This window comes from Acinonyx jubatus, chromosome E4 (assembly GCF_027475565.1).
Source record: "Acinonyx jubatus isolate Ajub_Pintada_27869175 chromosome E4, VMU_Ajub_asm_v1.0, whole genome shotgun sequence".
Classification (NCBI taxonomy): domain Eukaryota; kingdom Metazoa; phylum Chordata; class Mammalia; order Carnivora; family Felidae; genus Acinonyx; species Acinonyx jubatus.
In genome coordinates, this window is record NC_069395.1 from 50,237,122 (window position 1) to 50,253,947 (window position 16,826).

At 42.8% G+C, this 16,826-nt stretch overlaps 1 protein-coding gene and 1 pseudogene across 1 annotated transcript in view; one reads left to right on the forward strand and one right to left on the reverse strand.

Moving 5' to 3' along the window:
* The window catches only part of LOC106967962 (small nuclear ribonucleoprotein Sm D2-like), a 44,022-nt pseudogene extending 30,905 nt beyond the window's left edge, over window positions 1–13,117 (forward strand).
* PAPPA2 (pappalysin 2) overlaps window positions 1–16,826 on the reverse strand; it is a 525,758-nt gene that overhangs the window by 329,382 nt on the left and 179,550 nt on the right. The window lies entirely within an intron of this gene.

A 16,826-nucleotide genomic window follows, 5' to 3' on the forward strand; every position in this document is an offset into this window, starting at 1 on the left:
CTTGGCTGCCAGCTACAGAAAGGTACTTTAAATTAGCATAAGACTCTTTAGAAGCAGAACAACACGGAGGAGACACAAGTGGCCTGAGAGTACAGCCACCGTCACCATAAGCCTACCCAACAAGCCCAAGAGTGAGAGGACCCTGGAGGAGCTACAGAAGTGGAAGGAAGAGGAGTTGAATAGGAGTCCACTCTCTGTGCTCATGCAGCGGGCCAGGAACGACACCTAAGGGCTCATCAACTGTCACAAAAACAAGGAGATCCTGGGCTATGTGAAGGCCTTTGACAGGCACTGCAACACAGTGTTGAGGAATGTGAAGGAGATGTAGACCAGGATCCCCAAGAGCAGCAAAGGTAAGAAGTTCAAGGCAGTCAACAAGGACCACTACATCTCCAAGACGTTCCTGGGAAGAGACTCAAGTCATCACGGTCCCGCAGAACCCACTCACTGATGGCAAGTATAGAGGCCTCCACCCCGCTGTCAGAAGTCACTCCCCATCCTGCAGAGTCCTGCCCTTAGTGACAGGTATAATAGTCTTGTGTTTTTTCTTTATAAATACATACATACATACATACATACATACAAACATACATACATACATACATACATACATACATAAAATTTGAAGGAAAAAAAGATGGAAAGAGAGGGAAAAGGGAGGAAAGAAGGGATGGAGAGAGAAAGGGAAGGAAAAAGAATACACCAGCTTACAAAACCAAAATGTGGAAAGGACAGCCTTAGAGGTGCCTGGTACCCTGGCACCAGGGACTTCAGTGATGCTTCCTGGTATTTTTTCTTATGATTCTCCTCTCTGCTTCTCTCTGTGTGGTGGTTTCTTTCTGATCACCATTTCCAATAGGCATGAAGGCTACTTGTAGCTTCAGACTTATATCCTTACAATCTCAGAAACCAAAATTTCAAGCTCTGGTTAGAAAAATCCCAGTAAAAATCTTATTGTCCTGGCTGGTAACAGGTGCTCTCCCTGAGATGAATCTCTGTGGCCAAAGTCTTGTAAGCAGTTAGCAATTCCCAGAAGAGAGCATGGTAAGGAGCAGGTCCAAGAGAAGAGAATACTGTCTCGAGGAGGAAAGAAGGATATTGTGCAAACAAAACAGAAAATGTCTACCCTTCCCATTCAACCTATAACATTTACGGATTCTGGAGACACCTCTCACTTGAGAATCGGAAAGGATAATGGAAGTCCGTGGTTCCAGCTTTCCACCACTGTGTTCAGTTTTGGGTACCATGTTTTAAAGGAGGCCTGGACAAATTAAAGGAGTGTCCAGAGGAGTGATGGCATTTGAAGCAGCACCTTACAAGGTATGGTGAAAGGAACTGAAACTTACTACCTTACAAAAAGGACTAAAGAAATGGAGGGGGCAAAAGGCATCTCTTTCAGGCAGGGGAACGAGCATATTTACTCTATGCTGCCCAATTCTAGGGGTTGCAAAGAAAGCTACAGGGTTCAGAAAGGTAACATAAAGGAATGAAACTGGCCAGATGTTAGAAAAACAACAGTGCATGTGTGATAATTAATGGGAAGTGACAGCCACAGGATGTGGAAACCCACAGGGAGTGGAGGGCTCCATGCGACTGGAGAACTTATGCCCCATTTAAGGAAGCAGCCCCCACTCAGGTCCGTATCATTGTTGCCCTGTAGGAATACAGATGCAATATTGCAAGATCTTTCTTTTTCAATAAGAGCCAGAAAACCTGATCTTTATATAAAATCTCTCAGTTTCTTCAATGTTGGCTCGTTATTTTTTAAAAATACCACGTGGGCCAAACAAAATACCATTTTGAAGGGGATCCCTCATGGGGCCTCAGTTTGAAATGTCTGCTCTGGATGGTAAAACTATAACCAGTGGATCAAAGTTCTTGAGAGCCAAGTTTTTAGTCTTCATAACTTACATATAACAAGTTATATGTAATAATAACAATAATTTAATAACAAGAACTCTTCAATCATGATAGAGTAGATGCTTTGTGAGGTAGTAAGCACACACTAAATAGAAGCTGATGGTCATTATTAAGGAATATTGTAGAAATGAATCCTGCATTCAGGTGGTCTGACTAGCTCATAAAGAAGTCTACAGACTGACTCTGAAATTTTTGAAATAAGATCAGAAAATATTCTCTGAAAGAGATTCTAAGGAAGTAGAAGACAACATTTGAGGACTATAGAACCTACTTTGGATTTAGACACGTTGCTGAAAGAGACAGTGGAGAAAGCCAACATAACACAATATTTCTAAGTGTAGACAAGACCACACGGAAGACACATATTTAATACATGTTCTGGCAATGGGTTAGGATTTTAATGGACATAAATCCAAATCTCTTTCTGTCTAGCTCCAAGAAGAGAAAAAAAAAGGTTTCCTGGCCCTGTGACATGTTTTAGGATGTTTGGAATGAGGGAAGTGTGGTTTTGGGGGTTAAGTGTTCTGGATTCTTGTCGTTGGTCTGTTACTCCGTGAGTCATATGACCGTGGACAAGTAACATCCCCCACCATCCAAACAACTTGAATGATCTGCCATCATTTCAAATTCAATTCTGCTAAAATAGTGTTCCCACTTTCTTTTTTTCTCAAGCTCCCTTTCTTAATTTCCTCATGTCAAAGGAAGCAGAAAAATTTAATCTCCTCCTAGACTCCAGCAGCCTATCATTTGCCCACTATCACACGGGAGGTCTCCGAGGGGCACCTGGGTGGCTCAGTCAGTAAGCATCCGACTTCAGCTCAAGTGATGATCTCATGGTCCGTGGGTTTGAGCCCCATATCAGGCTCTCCACTGTCAGCACACAACCTGCTTCAGATCTTCTGTCCCTCTCTCTCTTCCTCCCACCTCTCCCTGTTTCAAAAATAAATAAACATTAAAAAAAAAACAAGGGAGGGCTCCAAGAGGACATCATGAACAATAAACTAAGAAGGAAATTCAAGTTCCTGGTATAGTGGACAGGGTAAGGAATTTCCACTTGAAACCAAAAACAATGAGGTGCCCAGAATAAGAAAGCAGGTCTATCATTGAGCCACCGGACTAGTAAAGGTCTATTCTGGGCATTACAAAAACCAAACGAAAGCTCAAAAATTACCTCTACGGAGGCCAGATAAGTTCTAATGCAGGACCAACCTCTTCTCATTTTTTTGCCTATTGGATTTTGGGCAGGGAGAAGCGTTCATCTTCTGGTGGCAACTGTGTCCCTCAAACTTCAAGGTAAAGTATTTATATGTCAAATCATAGGTATCTATCAAACTTCATTAGAACTTTAGATATATTCTTAAGAGGGAAAAGATGATCCTTATTAAAAAGCAGTTATTAGACTTCTAACATTCCAATGCATAGACTGGATACATTTTTTTAAGTTTTATTTTAGAGAGCTAGCATGAGCAGGGGAGACAGGCAGAGGGAGAGAGAGAATCTTAGGCGGGCTCCACACTCAGCACAGAGCCCAATATGGGGCTTGATCCCACAACTCTGGGATCATGACCTGAGCCAAAATCAAGAGTCAGATGCTCAACCAACTGAGCCACCCGGGTGCCCCACACTTAATTTTTTTTTTACAGCAACTGCAGAACCCTCTCAGGAGCAGGACTATTGCAGGCGACAGCAAGGCAATGACCATGTGGAGGTGAGCAGTGATGGGACGCTAGGCAATATGGGGCAGGGCAGCTGTGTTCAGACCGGCAGAGTCTGGCAACACAGTTGACTTTAAAGCAGTGGAAAGGAGGTGTGCCTGGGTGGCTCAGTCGGTGAAGCATAAGCCTGGGACTTCAGCTCAGGTCACAAACTCACTGTTCATGAGTTCAAGCCCCGTGTCAGGCTCTGCGCTGACAGCTTGGAGCCTAGAGCTTGCTTCAGGTTGTCTCCCTCTCTCTCTCTCTCTGCCCCTCCCCTGCTTGCACTCTCTCCCTCTCAAAATTAAACACTAAAAATATTTTTTTAATAAAAAGTAAAATAAAAAGCAGTGGAAAGGTGACATTAGGCACAGTTCAGGAAAAACAAGTGAGAGAGAAATTCAGAGCAGAAAGAAGGCAGAAGTGTGAACAAATGTTCAATTTTTTTTTAAAGATAAACCCTTTTTGGAGATCAAGAACCCAAAGAGAGGAGCATGGCCGACATGCCGCCATTTGGAAAGTGGGACGAGGGACCCGGCTGCCCTCAGTGAGGTGTGTGCGACCACTCGTGATCTGGCACCTGGCTTTCTTCCAAACTCTCTTCACTCTTCCCTCATTCTCCCTCTAAAAGAGCCCATGCTGTCCCTTTGCCTAAAATGATTGTATCTTGGGTCACCACACAGCACACCGCCTCTTCAAAAGTCACCGCTTCAGCATGGTGAGCACAGCACAATCCATGGAGCTGTCCAATCACAATGTTGTACCTGAAACTAACGTAACATTGCGTGTCGACTACACAACTACACAACTTCAATAAAAAGAAAAGTCACTGCTTTGGCAAAAAAATTAAAAATTTAAAAACTAAAGTGATTGCAGAAAAATTAGTTGAAGTGCATAATGGTAAATGTCACCTTAAAGTTTGTTTACATGTGGCACCCATAAAATTTGTCTTCAAAATTTACTGAAAAATTCATTTTCCTTACTGCTGAAAAATAACAAAGATGCCATGAGATTAAAACGCTTAGTCTGAGAGGTTACACTATTGCTACTAGTATGTAGGAAAGCCGAAGCAAAAACAAAACAAAACAAAACCTTTTTCAGACAATTAAGGTCACACAAACAGTTGTTGACAAGCTCTTACTACTAAAATGTTTCTGCCTTTCTCAGTAGGATTGCCCAGCTATCATATACATTATTTGACTAATAACTAATTAATAATAAACAATTCCTGCATTTTAACTGAGAGGCACTCTAGGAGAACAGATAATAGCCTGACCTCCGGAGCCAGACTGCCTGGATTGAATTCCCAGCCCTACCACCTACTAGCTGTTAAGTCTCTAAACTTCTGGAGAGTGTCCTCCTTTCTAAAACAGTAAATAGGGTATGGTAAAAATCAAATAATCTAATATATATAAGACAATGCTCAACACATAGTTAGCTCTGTGCAACTGTGAGCTATTATTATTATTATTATTATCATTATCATTATCATTATCATCATCATCATCATCATCATCATCCTCTTGCCTTATAGAATCTATTTGTCCCCTAGATACTCACTAGGTGGCTTCCTCTGTCCCAGATACTGCACCAGGCACTGGGATGCTTGTAGCATTTTTTAAACCAGCAGCAGGAGTTTCGTTAGTGTAGACAGTGCATTCTCTAGTACAAAAACTAAACAGTAAAGTGGAAGGAGGTGAAAGCCTCCTTCTCCTATAGAATTAAATGCATAAATCAGAAACTGCACTGAGTATATTTCAATGGGAGGTCACCCATAATCTGCCTGCAAAATGTGTGTTTAGACAGTTACCCACTCAGGTGGCTTCAGCCGTATCTACATTAAATTTGCATCTGGATTAAATTTCTGTATTAGATGATGCTTCTAATTTGTGTTTGGGGTTAAGGCCCAGCTCCCAATATGCGGACAGAGAGCTACGAATGAGGAGGTCGTGTTATCAGAAGGTGCGGGTTGGGGGAGGAGGGGGACGGGGTTTTGATGTGAGAATGGTGTGCCAGTTCTCATATGTCTATAGCCCAGGCCAAAATCTGCCCTCAGTTATGCATCCACAGTGTTCATTGACGTCAGTAAGAACTGTGCTCATGTAACAGAAGGCAGAAATTTGGCTCTTTGATTTTAATAGAATTAAATGCCAAAAGTTTTGCTGATGCAGGTTGCAAATTTAAACCCCAAAGGGTCAGGAAAATGCAACAGAACACTGTTCTGTTGGCAATCTCGTCTTCTGCACAGGCCATGTAATTAAGCAAGACCCAAATTTCTCAAGCCTAACTTGGAAGCCCCTGATACTATTGTGCCTATGAGTTGTGTGTGGCCTCCCACTGCAGTAAGACCTTTAAGTATGAGTCCAAGAGTTTGTCTGTGGCTTCAGATAAAAGGCTAACACACAGCCCAAATTCATTGTCAGTTGCAGGATTCCGTCCCCGGCTTGGGTTTTAACAATGCTGAAATCAGTCGGTGGTGCCGAACAGACTCCACTCCCCACCTTAGATGACTGGAGCATTATGTAATGAAATTGGGGGATTTAGCATTCTTAGAGTATTCAGTTTACATTTCAGTCTAATTTATGTTCAGACATATCCATAGCTTTGTCTTAATATTTGTGTGGTTTTTTAAATCTTAATTTAATTTTATGTGGTGATGTTAACAATTGGATCTCCCAGACCTGAGCATCTGGTAGTGAGTTTCGGAGTGGTAAAACATAATTCAACAGAAATATAAGGCCAGGCCAATGACATAAAAAAAAATCCCTTAACTACGAGTAGAGATGTTTTTGGTTCCTTTAACCAGCTATTCAGGGTACGGTTTCCTGCTTTGGGTCCAGAGAAGCAGGCTTTCTCTTGGACGGTTATTTACAATTTAGATGGATGTATGCTTAAGTGTGTCTCCCATGCCATGAGTTTCCTTGCAGATGATGTGACCTGGAAAAGCCTTCTTGGCCACTCATCACTTCTCACTTCCCGTTATTCGGGGAGAAGGAGATTATACGAATGGGAAATCTGGAAACAACGACAGAATATACCCTAAGCTGTCTCTTCAGGATCTTCCTGCCTGCAGAGAGTATGTATGCTACTCTGCTCCCAGGCCACAGATTTTGCCCTTGAGAAGGGAGGTGTAGCATTAACTGTGACTGAGGATGAAGTCTATTATATGCAGGAGACCGGTATTCACAAACCCCTCATACCTAAACCACATTGTCCAACCTTCAGAAGCAACAGAGCGGCCATCTTGACATTTTCATGAAAGGGCATTGGGGGACAAGCACCAATTTAAAAAAAAAAAGAAATAGGGAAGCAAATATCAAGGGGAAAAGAAGAGTTTGAAAGTGGTTCCCTTGAAAATCAGATTGGGAAGAGAAGTGACATGGGGTAGAGCAAGAGGTCACTGGCCTCACTCTCCTTCAACATTCAAGTTTGTTTTGACATTTGGTAAACAGCTCATGATTCCACACTTACTATATCATAGAACAGTAACACATCAGAGTGAGACAGATATCAACAGATCGTCTCCAGTGTTTTCCAAATTGAGAGTTACAACTTGTTAGCATGTCATGAAATCAATTTGTTGGACTGTAACCAACATCTTGAAATCAATGCAATGAAATGAAATAAAAAGAATAGATCAGAGGCCATTAGAATCTAGATCACAATACAAAACACATTTTTATTGTGGATTGTAACAAAAATGTTTGAAATCTACTCAGTTTTTCCAACTTCCTACTTAACCCTCAATGAGTTTCCTTAACTTTAATACCTAGCAGTTCTAAATGAGAGTATGGATATGAAAATGCTTCAAAACCATAAAACCAAAACCACATTACGACCTTGTTTTGATTACTTCATCGTCATCGTCATCATCATCATCATCATCATCAAAATGTCCAAGCTAGCTGACCTTCAATTTTGTATAGCACTTCAACATGAAAGCAGCCATATTACCAACCCCAGCCTACCCCCACACTCTTCTAAGAAGCTACCAATATCATGTGGGGTGTGGGCTAGAGCCCCAGATCAGTCAGGGGTAGCACTGATCTGGTAGCACCTTTAGGCTACGCAGAAGGGTAATGGTTATAACCAGACTTTGGGAGTCATAGAGACTAGGACCCAAATTTAGCTCTGCCACTGATCAACTATACAACTTGAGATACCTTATTTCACTTCCCTGAGTCTCAGGATATCACATCATTATGGTCATCAAGATGATGACTTTTGTTTTATATTCTGGAAACAAGGAGAAGAAATGCTCCTGACTCTCACTGGAGACACTGCAGTGCTGATGAAGAGACATATACTCTGTCTGAGCTGAGAGAGAGCAGGGAAAGGAGGAGAAAGAGCGAGTCCAAGCCAGCTCTCCGGCCACCTAAGCATGACCCATGCAAAACACCCAGTGAGACCCACAGTGCGGGACTCGACCGCCCCTGCCCTGTAAGCACCACTGACTCTACTGCTTTTACAGACATCTCTCATCCTCAAGTCTCACGTCCTGCTATTTCCCATCTCGTGCATTTGACCCACTGGCATTGTGACTCAGGGTCCATGCTCCATGTTCAAGAGCATCCTGTGGGCATCCACCCACACACCTGCCAAGAACAGAAGAGCCTGGGGTCTGCTACATTTGACAAGTGCCAGACATAGGGATGGAAGGCCTCAGCTCATGTTCTGGTTCTGCCACTTTCTCACGTGGCCTTTGCTAAATCATTTCATCTCTCTCGTCTTACTTTCCTGCTTCAGTAAGATCAGATGAAACCAGAGTCAAAGTGCCGTGAGTAAAAGTTTGGGAATATGTGCATTTCCTGAAACAGAATGATGTTAATGGAAGCAAAATACATAACCACTGTGACATTTTTTTATTTTAGAAATGACTTTAAGTAAATAGAAATAATAACAATACTGATCTTCTGATATGTTGATCTTTACTATTTATTTAAAAGGCAACAACCTTGATTTTTCCCAAGTCCATTTTTTATCAATTCAAATAACTTCCTTTGACATTCATCACCGGTCACATCTGGCTCTACCTACATTTTTTACTTCATTTTCCATCATTCCCCCTACTCTGTTCATCCCATGCTAAAGCTACACCAAACCTTGGTATTTCCCAAACATGATCATAACTCCATGTTTCTATTCATGCAGATGTCTTCCTCCCTCCCTCCCCTAACTCCACACTTGCATTCAAGCCCTGCCCAGTGGTCACCTTATCTGTGAAAGTAGCTCCCCACTCCTCCCCCAAGCAAAACTAGCCTTTTCTACTTCAGGACTCCCATAGCACTGAATCTACACAGATAGCGTAGGGCATAGTTATCCTCATAGTTCTATTCCATCTGGCCCCCTTAGACCATCAGCCCCTTGAGCGCAGGGACTATCCCTCCATTATTTTTTTTTTTAATGTTTATCTATTCATTTTGAGAGAGAGAGCATGAGTGGGAAGGGGCACAGAGAGATGGAGAAAGAAAATCCCAAGCAGGCTTCCCTCTCAGCACAGGGCCCAACATGGGGCTTGATCTCATGACCATGAGATCAGGAATGAGCCAATATCAAGAGTCAGATGCTTAACCAACTGAGCCACCCAGATGTCCCTATCCCTCCACATTTTATTTTAGTCTCTAGCCTTTCTATAGAGACACCTAGCATGTAGTAAATGTCTAATCAAGGAATAAAGTTACCTTAACTCCTCAAAATTCACAGCCTTTCATAAGGTTATGGAAGAGATTCTCATTTTTTCTCCTTCAGGCTGCAAAGCCAGTAGGGGCCCAGCCCTTGTGAGTCCACAGGCAGAGCCAGTACTTGTGATCAGGCTGGGGAGACTAGTATCTGGTCACCAGACATTTTGCAGTAAGTAGGATAGTCTCTAGTTTGGCCTAAGATACATGGTAACAACAATAAAACAATCCTTATTTGGGGGATGTTGGGAATCTTCCAGTTCAGACAGACCCTGGGACTCCTATCACAGCTGTGGAGTGACCATAAGGTGGGACAGTCAAGTGGTCTGAGTCCTTTGAACCTTCCTATCCTCCATCAAAATGCAGGGCCCTAAGAAATACTGAGCCATGACAGAGCCAGCTAATTCCTGATGCCTGTAGTGGCTACTTTGAGCCTCTGTCACTTCAGACAAACATAAGCCCCAAGCAATCTGCATGGACTAATGGACTTTGCACCCCTGGGGGCAGAAGATGAACACACATGAAATATTTGGAAGAAAATGCATAGCAATGTATAACCAAGGACCAACGTAGGCCAAACAGACAACAGATCTCCTGGTTTATGATTCTACATCTGCATCGCAAAATATGATCTGGGATGGTTTTACACTAACAGAAAGGACAACCATTTTTGATATGGGGTTTCGGCATAACACAAAGACCCTTCCCACTTCCCCCAGCCTACTTTCCTATCCCAAAACACTTCTTTATCAGGCTAACCGATAACTGAAGATCCAACACTAAAAGTGTACAATTCCTTTGAACTGGTGCTTTTTGTTTTTATTAAATGCCCCTGGAAAGGATAATACATTCACCATAGGGCAAAGTTTGTCAATTCCTTTCAGATATAGAAGATGGACCAGATGGATCCTAGGGCCTCAACAGAAGAGAGGCCTGTCATTAGTGGAAAAAAGGAACCAAAGAAAAAAGAAAGGACACCTAAAAGAAACTTCGCCTCTTCCCCGAACTTCCAGAGAACTTACCCTTAAGTAATACAGCCTGAGCAGCACATGTTCTGATGACAAAGATCCTCTTTTCCTAGAGTCTGCTCTAGCTAGAATAGAATGAGGTCAGGAAAAAGGCACCCCTATCTGAAATTGTTTCACAAATTCAAGTAAGCCAATTTGTCAACTATTTATTGACTATAAATAGAAATACTATATGCTAGGCACTTTGATATGATCTAGAGATAAATACAGCTGAATAAAAATCAATTCTGGCTGTTAAGGAATTTATAGTTCAGTGGGGACACAATTCTATAAGCTAGTAAGTACCGTATAGCGCTATAAATGCCATGATCAATATAAAGTTCAAATTTCAAAAAAATTAATAAAATAAAGTTCAAATTTCAGGGGGTCGCCACTGGACCTGAGGTTTCACCAATTTTTCAAGCCTTTCATTTCTCTGCGCTAAAAAGAAAAAAGAAATCCATTGAAAGGAGATTCAGTAAACCTAGACAACAAAGCAAATAAGCCTACCATGATCTGGCCTTCTGCAGGGAGAGTAGACACAAAGGATTACGGAGTCAGAGAGCTCACCCCAAATCTGCAGGGGATGCCACGGGACCCCAAAAGATGTACAACCTCCATGGATTTTAGGCATTTACCTACCAACTAGGATATGTCACCAGCCTCTCCTGAGACCCAAGAGGACCAATATGGTAATGTCTCCAAGCATGTTCTTTCTGGATAAGGGCTACTTTTTATGAAGAATGCAGAAAAGGTATTTGACTCAAAGCTCTGGAAACTATAGCACTTGGGAAGCATCTAATTAGAACCCGTATATAAAGAGCATGCTAACACTCCAATCACAACCATTGCTGGTCTTGAAATCAATTAGCTTGGACACAATATCAATTGTTTAATGATATAGAACATAGCAGAATAAAAAAAAATCAGAGTATATTACCCACAGTAATGGTAACTATTGTTTTGTAAAACTTATGTTTCAGTTAAATTCATGAGAGTGGAGGTTTGTTTGTGTGTGTGCATACTGAGTCACCATGTAAATGTGGCTGGTGATCCATACTTTACTTTGAGAAACATGGCACTAGACAGCATGTGGCCAACCTCACTATACAGATGAGGGTACCAAGATCCAGAGAAGTGAAAATACTTGTCCAGAGTTTGAGAATTTGTCAGTGGCAGTATGAAAACTAGAACCTGGCATCCTGACTCCCACCTCAGTGCTTCCCACACCCTATCACAATCCACACGGGGTCCTGATGGAGAGGGGAACGGCAGGAGAAGGTGAGGGAAGGACAAAAGGAAGGATGAGGACGGAAGAGCTGAATCTTTGGGTCTCCCTGTATCAAGTAGACGGGAGCCACACTGGGCTTCCTTCACACCACGTCTGAACGACGATGTTCCATCCACAAAAGAATATAGATAATTGGTAGTATTTACCAAGTGCTTTCTACGGGTCTTGCACCATGCTAGGTACTTTACATATCAAATACATATATAAAGTAGATAGTTTTATCATCCCAGTTATTCAGGTGAGGAAACAACATCAGAGATTCGGGGTCTCGGTCCCAGGCCATGCGCCTACTTGGGGGCAAACACTCATAGCCAAATCCAATTTCAAAGTCACTCCTCTAAGTCCTCTACCCCAAAGCCCTGTTTCCAGATGGATTTCAACCCTATTTCCCATATTTTAGCCACGTTTTTCCTCTGTATTTATTTCCAAGTTAATTGTATATATTACATAAACCGAATATATATCCCTGTGTGTATATTGATGTAGATATATTCATATATCCAACCCTCATTATACTTCACATTTTGATTTGTATATTATAGGATAAAGTTAGAGCATCCCTGAGAAGCAATAGCCTATGACTCAACCAACTCTACAATTTATTCTTATTTTCAAAAACAAAAAAAGATGCCTATAGAAGTTTAGTTACCCTGGAGAATGAGAAAGACCTGGGCCTATTTTCTAGCCACACAGGACATCTGGAGAAAGAACAGCATCGCACAAAGGGGAAATAGTAGAATAGTAACATGAAGGTTTAATATCTTCAAAGATACTTTCGCTGCTTATCCTCAAAACAGGATGGAAAGCAGGCCTCTCCATTTTTCCCATTCACCTGATAAAATCCCGGATAGATTCCCACATCAACCTCATTGCTTGAGTTGGATTTTGACGTGGCCTCTTAACACTAGCGTTTCAGTTTGGAACCCAGAGCCTAGATACCATCATTCTTAACCCGAGTACCCTTCTTTTTACTCCCTCCTGTCCCTTTTATTGTCTCTGTTGTGTTAGTTATGCATATATCTGACCCCTCCTTGATTCTGAGCCTCTTTCAAAAAGGAACTATCTTCTATTGATCTTTGGCCCCACTGGGTCTGAGCAAGGACCATGAACATACTCACACTCAATCAATGTTTATTTGAGGAAAAACAACGAATTCCTGGGGGACCATCCCAGCCTAAGCAGCCTGATTGGCGGTGTGTGGAATAGTCTGTGTTTTTGCTGTGACTACTGACCCCAGCCCCGGCCACTCATTTGGCTTGCCTACCCCTTTATGTTTCAGTGTGCCTTGTCCAAAACCAGGGTTACAGGGACTGGAAGAAGTAATAAATATTTAAAATAAGAATAAAAGCTCCCAGGGCTTTCCACTAGGATTTCTCATACTTGGATTGCTAGTCATGGTTTAAAACTTTTGCTTTGGCAACTCACTAACTTGCTCTCCAATTAGATTCTGACTACGTGGCCATAGTAGCCAAGGTCCATGTGGATCAGCAGAGGACAGCAGCTGGGCATCACCTCTTCCAAGAGTGAAGACTCCTTGGCCAATAAGGCAACCTTGGGGGCAGATACGGAGGTTTGGAAACTGCCGGTTTTCTGAATGCTGCTGGAGCTGGAGCTGGAGCTGGAGCGTGTTTTCAAAGGGATACATGTTAGACTATGGCTATAAAATGGACTTTGATCAAGATGGCCTTGACCGGAAAACCCAGACACTGTTAACTTTGAGGACCACGTTTTAAAATTGCTTGTTTTGCGGATTCTCAATGACTATCTACATCCGTATTTTCCGAGGCATGTCTTTAAATGGTTGATACCAAATTATCTAGGGTGAGGGGTAGATTTTTTGGATCTCTCCTCCTTAGGATCTGTGAAAGGTCTTTTGGCCATTTCCTCCTGGTGTTTGATCTCATCCCCTTTCACCTTCTCTAGACTTTGTTCTTCAAGTATTACTTCTTTCTCCAATCTATCCTCACACCCCATCTTAGCCCCTTTTCCTTTACCATAAACACAATCAAGTCATCTAGAGCCTCCGTCTTCAAAAGCCCTCAATGGCTCTCAAAGTACACTCTCCTTATCCTGATATGCAAGGCCAACTACAACCTAGTCCCGATGTGTCTTTCCACTCTCCTCTCCCACTGCTACTCCCCCTACTCATAGAGACACCCAAAATGGACTGTTCACTCATTTCAAAACATACTCTGTGCCTTCCCACTCCTAGGCCTTTGCTTATGATGGCTCCTCCATTTGAAAGCTTTCCATTTGCTGTCCATCCAGGAGAATTAAGACACTACTCAAATACTACCTCCTCCATGAAGTCTTTCCTGATTCCCTAAATTCAATATGTAGTATGTATCACACTCTACCTTGTACTGTAGATGTGTCTGTACCTGTCTAAGTATTCCTACTAGATTGTACCTTGTCTATCCCCTAGAGTCCTGTTTTACTCCCTCTCTAGCCCACTTTTTACAAGTGCACAAAACAATGTATCAGTACAAAATAATTACTGGGGTGCCTGCATGGCTTAGTGAGTTAGGCCTCCAACTCTTGATTTCAGCTCAGGTCATGACCTCACAGCTCATGAGTTCAAGCCCCACTGGTAGTGTGGAGCCTGCATGGGATTCTCTCTCACCCTCTCTCTGTGTCCCTCCTCTCTCTGTCTCTCAAAATGAATAAACTTTAAAAAATCCAAAATAACTCTTTGCACTATATTTTTTTATGTTCAAATCACTGGTGTGGTTTCTAAGTCTTGACTGATACAATCAGGGAGAGAAAACAGAACCAGCAAAAGAGCAGTCAGTGAAGGACTCCTGCGGAGATAGGTAGGACCTGGAATCCAAGCGAAGAAAACACTGTAAGAAAGCAGGAGTGATCCGGTATGTCAAACAGTGCTGATTATCATGTAAGAGGAGGAAAGAGAATTGACTAGGGGACTCAACAACATGGAGGACATTTGGTAACCTCGAAAATAGTATATGTAAGTTTTACCTGCCTGGCACCTTCCCCCCAGTTCATAGTACCAGTGCTCTGATTTTCCTTGAAAAGCCATCCATTCTCCTCTCTCATGACACATGCTTTGAGTAGGCTTGACCTCTTGGTTGCAATGACTGGATAAATAAATATATAACCCAAGTTGATCCAATGAGATTTGTACCCAAGACACATCACGACCTGAGCTTCCAGGAAATAGGAATCCTTTTCCCACTGGACACGAAGCTGAAAAGACGGGCTCTAAGTCCAGAGATGCTGGTAGTCACCATGCTGCCCAAATCATAGAGCCAGCCTGAAAACAGAGCCAAGAGAGAAAGCAGAGCAGAAAAACCAAATTCTGATGCCATCCGCGTGAGCCCTTGGATCTTGTTAGCCTGAAACCACCCCTAGGCTTTCTAGTTACGTGAAATGATAAACTCCTTTTTCTCTGTTCATGACAATTAGATTTTAATTTTCTTCACTTACAATCAAAAGAGTGACAAGCAAAATAATAACATTTAATCAGTGATCGTAGGGTAGAAAACAACTGATGGGTGAAGTGACTTGCCCAAAGTCTCTGTGGTCAAGCTGAATCTATCCACCACGTCTTCTTACTCTAAACAACAGCTCTTTCCATTGTATCAAACTCCATTCTAATGAATGCAGCATCACTCATGGCTGCCATTATTCAGCTTCAAGGAGAAAAAGATTTCTCTTTCTAGTAGATTTCGGTGTGACTGAAAGATTTTTCTAAATTGTGTTGAATAGTTGCTCTCTTTTTCCCCTGTGGCATGAGAATTTGTTATAGTGAAGAAAGGAGAATTTCCGAGTATTATAGTGGCGAGGCATTTTGACCAAGGGAACTAGGAAAAAACTCTTTATTTTGAAATTAATTGGAAATATGTAGAAATCTATCCTTTTTTTGAAGAAACCTATCCTTTTATGAACATCCATTCTTGTCCAGGGTCAGAGCAATATAAATCACAGCCTCAATTTTTCCTTTACCCCCAAGTGCTAGAACTGATTTGCTCCCTTCATTAACTCAGCTGCAGACAATAAGCTAATTTGACAACTGGTCCCCCCCTCAGCAATGGGTAGCTGAGGAAGTCAGCTTCCTCGGTGAGTCACAAATGTGTGTTAAACCACTCTTTGTCTTCTGGAAACCTTGCTCTGACCACACTAGGAGATGACCCTGGTTAGATATAAATTTAGATAGATGCTTGTCCCGTTAGGTGGATGGATAACTCTGTCTCAAAGCTGCCACATGGCACCGTCCCAGAGCTGTGTCTGAGCCCCAGGCTCAGGAGGATGGCATGAGGGTCCTGTTGCCGACAAGGTGCTTTGTCTGTGTCTGTGTGTTTTCAAATCTCAGAGCTTAAATCAACCAATGAAATATTCATGGGGATCTAAAGTAGTGGGCAAGCTAACGGCTTTCTTATGGGAATATCAATATTCTTGGAGCCAGTCTTAATCCAATATTCAGAAAGCTTCTCTTCCCCCTTCGTCACTTTGGGTTCAGACTTATTTTCAGAAAGCCTCCGCCCTTTTGCCATCCTGCCGCATTAACAGGATGAATGGTGGTGGGTGGGCCAAGGGCAGAGGGAGATAACAAAAAGGCACCACCGCCGAGGTGGGTAGGTGCAGGTAGGGGACGTGGAGGAGCGCTCTCCCACACGCAGTCACAGGTAGGTCCAGGAGAGACATTTCAGCGTGGCTTCCCTGGGAAGCTGGAGAATGTGTGCACAGTCGGGTGACTGGCTTTAGTGTTTTCGTCTGGTCTATGCTTCCAGGTGTGTACGCAGGATTTTCCTTCCTGGCGAGAGCCAGAGGGAGGGCTGGGGAGAGGGAGGGGGGAGGTCCTAACCAGTGTCATGGAAGGAAATTACTGCTGGAGAAAGAAAATATTTTCCTTCATCCATTCTCTGTCGCATTTGGGTGCCCCTCCTGAGTGTAGGAAGAGGTACAGGATGAGCATCTACAAAGACAGACCTTGCCCAGCAGACGGCCCATGTGCTACACAATGACTCGCGCCTGTCCCCTTCCCCACCTGGCCCTTCAGGCCTGCCCACCTCCACTCCCCAGCAACCACATGCCTGCCCTTAAGGTGGGGTGGAATTCTACATTCTCCTTTTCCCTTCTTAGCCTCTCAGTTCAGACTGCCAAAAAAGGGGCCAGTTAGGATGGTGGTTTCCTGATGTGGGTACCTGTCCCTCAAGACTGGAATACAGCCTGCCAACTCATTCCAGGTCAGCCCGCCCAAAACCCATGGAGCAGC